The sequence below is a fragment of the Mesoplodon bidens genome (genome assembly GCF_964165515.1).
Source record: "Mesoplodon bidens genome assembly, contig: HAP1_SCAFFOLD_401, whole genome shotgun sequence".
NCBI classification, from domain to species: Eukaryota; Metazoa; Chordata; class Mammalia; order Artiodactyla; family Ziphiidae; genus Mesoplodon; species Mesoplodon bidens.
Window position 1 is genome coordinate 219,094 of NW_027672540.1, and position 6,000 is coordinate 225,093.

The following is a 6,000-nucleotide window of genomic DNA, read 5'->3' on the forward strand; positions in this document are numbered from 1 at the left end:
AATAATGACCCAGATGGGGCACTTTTTGACATTCTAAAACTTGTTTTTGCATATGAAAAAGCTGGCTTGTTAAAAGTATCTCTTCACTATTCTGACCAGAAGGAAACGAATCTTACTAGGAGGAACTTACATTTTTCTCCCTGTGCCTTTGAAATGTAAATGTTCTACCCTGGGCTCTAATGTACTCTCACTCACTCTTGTCTATACCATCGCCAATTCCTGAGACTGAGGGGGGAAAAAAGGGGAGAAGAGTCCTTTTTAAACTCAGGCAGGAAAACTGTGAGATCTCTGTTTGTCTGGATGTATGTATGTCCATGTGTACATTACAAATATGTCTCTTTTCCTTTGGATGGTATTATCAAAGTTAGTTTGTAAATGAGCTCTATTTAATTGACTTAAAGGAAATTAAGCACTTATAGAAATTCTCAGAAATATAAAAGAAACTAACTTGAATGAATTTCAGATTCATGTGATCTGAAAAATATTCAATATTAAATGTGGGATAATGGCTGACTTGGTCTAATGTCTCATAAAGTTTTCTTGGGTAATCTAAACATAATTTTTGAGAACAAGTGAATAAAACAGAGGTAAATGAGACAAGAGTTTTTAGGTGAACTCTGGGAATAATTATGTTTTAGGAATGTCTACTTAAAAATAGCTTTTCTGGAAGTTTTAGTAACTTGAAATTTTAGAGTTTAACTAAATTAAGCTAAATGACGAGAATTCATTGAATATCGAGGTCATTTCCAAATAAAATAATATACTGAAATATTAATTACTAAACATTGGCTTCCTTTTACAGAGGAAGTAAAGATATTTAAGACTATTAATAAATATGTTTGCTGTCACACTGAGACATTTTCCATAAGAAAGCACATATTTTTAGAAATTATAAATAGCATTTATTTATAAATTTGCCCATCTACAGAATGCTAATGTAAAGAACAGCTCATAATTGCTTACTTCTTAATTTTCACTAGGAATTTAGGTTTTTAAGACTTGAGAATTCTAATTAAATATGTAATTAAAGCTACTAGAAATAAAGAGAACATTTTAGTATACAGGGTATTAGGATGTGTGTTTTCATTAAAAGAAGGTATGAAGAATAGAAATTTATTTTGTTAAAGAAAAAGGAAGTAATTTTGTCTTAATGCTGGTTATTTCTAAATAGGAAATAAAATAAAGGGCAAGTTAATATGAATATAGAAAGTTGTAGATTTCTGGGGAAAAAGTAATCTTTAGAAAGAAATTCTATGTGTTGTCAGGACTCACTAAGATTAGAATGAATTTAATTGAGTAAATGAATTTTAAGATTAAAAGTAAAGTGGTACAAAAACTTGAAATTTTTTTCTCTCTCTGTTAAGAGAAAAAAGTTTTCTTGGAGTACTGATTTGCTTTTGATTACAGATTGTAAATTTTCTTTACCTTTTAAATAATCTGTTATAACTTTCTGTATTTGCTTTTAACATCTTTCATTGTCACTTTGGTTAAATGGATAAGCATTGTTTCACAGTGATCTGTAATCCTATTTGACCAAGTGTTTTGAAACTTTTTAACATTTTGGATAAACTTCTCAAGGATAGAATCCTAATTACAGTTAGTTTGACCTCTAGATAGCTTTGGGATGTTTCAGAGGACCCCTAAGTCATCTCAAAGAGAGATATTAAACTAATTAGGATTATTTGGTATGTTATAGGAGGCACTGTCAATTGATTAGAGATAAATGTATCTCCAACCTTCTTAGGTTATACACTTAGATTATACTAAATATCATTAATATAGATATTCTTATAAGTTATATGAAATTAAATAAAATTTCTAAAATTTGAATATGTCAAATTTGTATGTTACAGCAGTAAACAAATTTTTTTTTGTCAATTGCATTTTAACCAGATCTTTAACTGTGTCTTTTTAAATCTTTTTATCATTCATAGATGCTTTTGCAAAAATGCTTCATCTTCAGGAAGATTCATACTAAAGACTTTCTGACAAGTGCAGGTTTCTGATAACTTTCAAATCATACTGTTGAATTGGGTAAGAAATTAAAGAATTCTAATGGAAATCCCAGTGGTTTCATAAAGGTTAAGGCTGCAAACTGTAAACAGCTCAAATGTTCATCATCAAGTGAATGAGTAATTCACATCCGCAGTAAAGGGCAATGAAATATTAATATACATAACATGGATGAATCTCAAAACATGCTGAGTGAAAGAAAACAGGAACCAAATACATACTGTTAGATTCTATTTATGTAAATTTGAGAATGGGAAAACTACAGTCACTGGAAGCAAATCATCATATCACTTTTGTAGGAAGGTGAGGATTGACCACAAAGGAGCCTAAGGAAACTTTCTGGGTAATGGAAATTTTCTGTAGCATGACTGTGGTAGTGATTACACAACTGTATATATTTGTCAAAATTCATCTAACTGTGCTATACACTTAACATGAGTACTATTAGTTGTATGTAAATTGTACCCCAATAGGGGTGATTAAAAAGAAATATATATTATGTATGACATATAAATAAATGTTTACATATATTACATATATATCATGACAATAGAATAAAATATGTTCTTAGTGATTAAATTGCCATTTAGCCAACATCCAGAATGCCAAACATCCTTATTTTTTTCTTGTTTTTCCTTTCCCTAACCTTTCAAAAAGCATCATTTTTAATAGTCACATCAACATTGCTGATTAGGTTTGCAGTAATTTGAAAACACAGAAGACATTCCTTTTAAAAATATACACAAAAGCTTCTTTCATCTGCTCTCTAGATCTTTTTATTCTTATGCCACATTCTTTACACCAGTTGATCAATTGAGTTAGGCACTCATTTACTTTTCCACAAATCTTTGTTGTGCTTCTGCTAGTTCTACATTAGGGACTATTAAGGAGGAAAACCACTGACACAAAATGGTTTCATTTGTGCTAAAGCCCATGACACCACGCATATATTTAATACTTAACCTACTTGCAATTTCGACCTTCACCCGAAATGTTATCTTAATTCTGAAATCTGGAATTTTCTGGTCAGCACCAATGTGGTAATCTGTCACAGGGGCCCTCTCCATCTCCCCCAACCCAAGAAGAAGAGGCAATCTGCATGATAAAACTCAAGGCTTCCCTTCCCTCCAAAGAGAAGATAGTACTGGTCCCAAATAACCTTTTTTCTTTTGCTAATGACTTTCTCGCCCACCCTCCTTTCTATAAAAACCTTCCATTCTGTATAACTTCTCAAAGTGCCCTTCTATTTACTAGATGGGATGCTGCCCAATTCATAAAGCATCAAATAAGGCCAATCAGATTTTCAAATTGACTCAGTTGAATTTTGTTTTTTAACAAGACATGACCTTAAACAAGATAAACATTGCCCCTGTTTTCATCTCAGGTGGCCTCAGCCTGCAGCTGCTTGAAGCAGGATTTTGGTTCCTGACCAGAGATTGAAGTCAGGCCGGGGCAGTGAAAGCACTAAATCCTAGCCACTAGACCACTAGGAACTAGTGGCCAGTGACAAGGTCCTGGCCTGTCTGCTGTGTAGAAATGAATTTCCACAGAGATGGAAAGTAGTGAAACAAGTAAAGTGTTTATTAGGAGGACAAAGAATACATGTGGATAGACACATGGGCGGGCTCAGAGAGAGAGTTGCGCTCGCATGGTAGTTTGAATCACTTTTATGGGGAATTTCTTCCAGGTTTCCTTTGACCAATCATCTTGCTTTGCCTGGTTCTGAGTTCATATTTGGTATACCTCAGGGTCCTCCCGTGTTCATGTGCATCTCTTAGCCAAGATGGATTCTAGCGAAGAGGCCTATGGGTAGTTGACATCACTTACTATGGGGTGGTGCCCTCTCCCTTTTTGACCTCCAAGGAACCCTTCTGCACATGTGTAGCTGGGAAGGTCTCCTTGACTTGAGAATGAGGAATATCTAGTCTTTTATCTCTTATCTGGGCAGGGCACAGCCTCCTTTCTCGATTGTCCTGTTATTGATATTTTGGAGTTTCTGTCCAGAGGGAATGAACTCCTGCTGCTTACCCTGGGGCCCATCTATCTCCTGCCTCACTTTCACAAAACTCACAATCTGCTGGGAGAGACAGTCAGAATATGAGCACACACACACAAATATTTTAAAGCCCGATAGACTTGAAGTCAATAGAAAAGACATTGAAAAAGAAATGGGCCTCCTTTTGATAAGGAAGTCAGAGGTTTCTCTGTAACTTCTTTTGAGAACAATAAGCCATGTCTTTTCTTTCTTCTACATTTTCTCTCCCCACTGCTGACCCCAACAAAATGCTGAAGACAGAATTTGCACTCAACAGATTACTTTTTAAATTGATGTAAAAGTATAAAGTATATTTATGTGCATTAAAGTATGGAAGGGCATACATTTGGAGCATAAAAGCTCAGGACCTGCTGGAAATATCACATAATTGATGAATATAACACTAATTATATAATAGGGAAATTAAAAAGAAATTTCAGGCTGTGTAGAGACTAAATTAAGAGAACAATAACAGATATAATAGCTGAATATTTTGACATTTGAAATTGGAATTTAAAAAATAGATAAGAGAGGAAGAAATAGGAGTCTTAATTAATAACTGAAGGACAGAGGGGGGATAGGTAGCTTATTTAGCTTATTTCTGCCTTTTTAGTTGCAGAAAATATCAATTTTGAAACCAGATATGGTTGCAATGTATTAGTTCTGCACAAAGTGCTAGGATGAGTTTCCCCACACCCACAGTTTGGGGATAGTGCTTTACTCATAACTCATCTTTCATGCATTTGCCTAAATTCTTGTGTAATACAGTTGGACTTGCAGCTCATAAATATGACCTTTGGATGTGTTTTAAACACTACTGAACTCCATTTTAATTCTACATATTAAAGCCTCTGGGCTCTATTTACTCTTTCATTATATAACATTCATTTATCTTATGAAAAACGCTGTGATTCACTGTTGGTCTAGCATTTTTTTTTCACTTATTTGGATGATTTTTAGAATCCAAACTGTATTGTTATTTATCTTGGAAAACAGAAACACTTTCGGGAGTCAATTCTCTGAGTCCCAAACCCCTCACCTGACAGCCTCTTGTGGTGCTGGGCCCTGGAGGGAGGAGACAGCAGGATCTGCAGGTGGAGAGGCCTAGAGAGCTGAGGGTATTATGTGTCTGGTTTATCGCCAAGATTAGTCAAGCCCCAAATTAGAGTGTTGAGGGAGAAATTTTTCACGTAGTGAGGTATGGGGAAGTCATTTAGGCTTATACATGGTTCAGTCTAAACTTTGTGTGAACTGAAAGAGCCTGTCAAACACACACAGCACATCTGCTTTAACCATTAAGGAAAAGAAATGTGTGATTCAAAAATAAGGAGAAATGACTCCCTTCTTACGATGTCCATGTTAACACCCTCTCGAAGACGAGCTTCCTTTCCCAGGTACCAGGATCCTACTGTCTCACTAGATATGTCCTCAATCTGTCTCTTTTGAAATCTTTAAGGAATAGACCCCTGTCATGTTTGACGTATGTTCTTTGTTCTGATAAAGTATAAGACTACCATGCTTCAGCGGAGAAGTTCCTTAGAGCCTTTTGAGGGGCTGCCTCCTAGATTATAGCCCTCAGCTTGGCTCAAATAAAACTGTTTTCTGTTCCTATTATAAATTCTTTATTATTTCCCTCCACAGTGTGTTACTCCTTATGAAGTCCAGCTGTTCTAGGCTGACACCAAGCCACCCTGAAGCAACCATCGTGTCTTCATTGCCTCTTTCTTACATCTGGGTCCTTGAAGGTTGCTGAGATCATACTTGCTTGTCTGTGTCCATGCAACCCAGGGCAGAGCCCAGGTCCTCCCACCAGGGCCCTGGATTCTGGTACCAAACCCAGGAGAAGGTGTGCTCTAGTTATATCAGCCTCACCTGGCACCAAGGCCAACATCGTCATGTGTTTTTTCCCAGACTTCTTCTGTGGGAAAGGGTTTTGTGATGTCTTGTTTTCC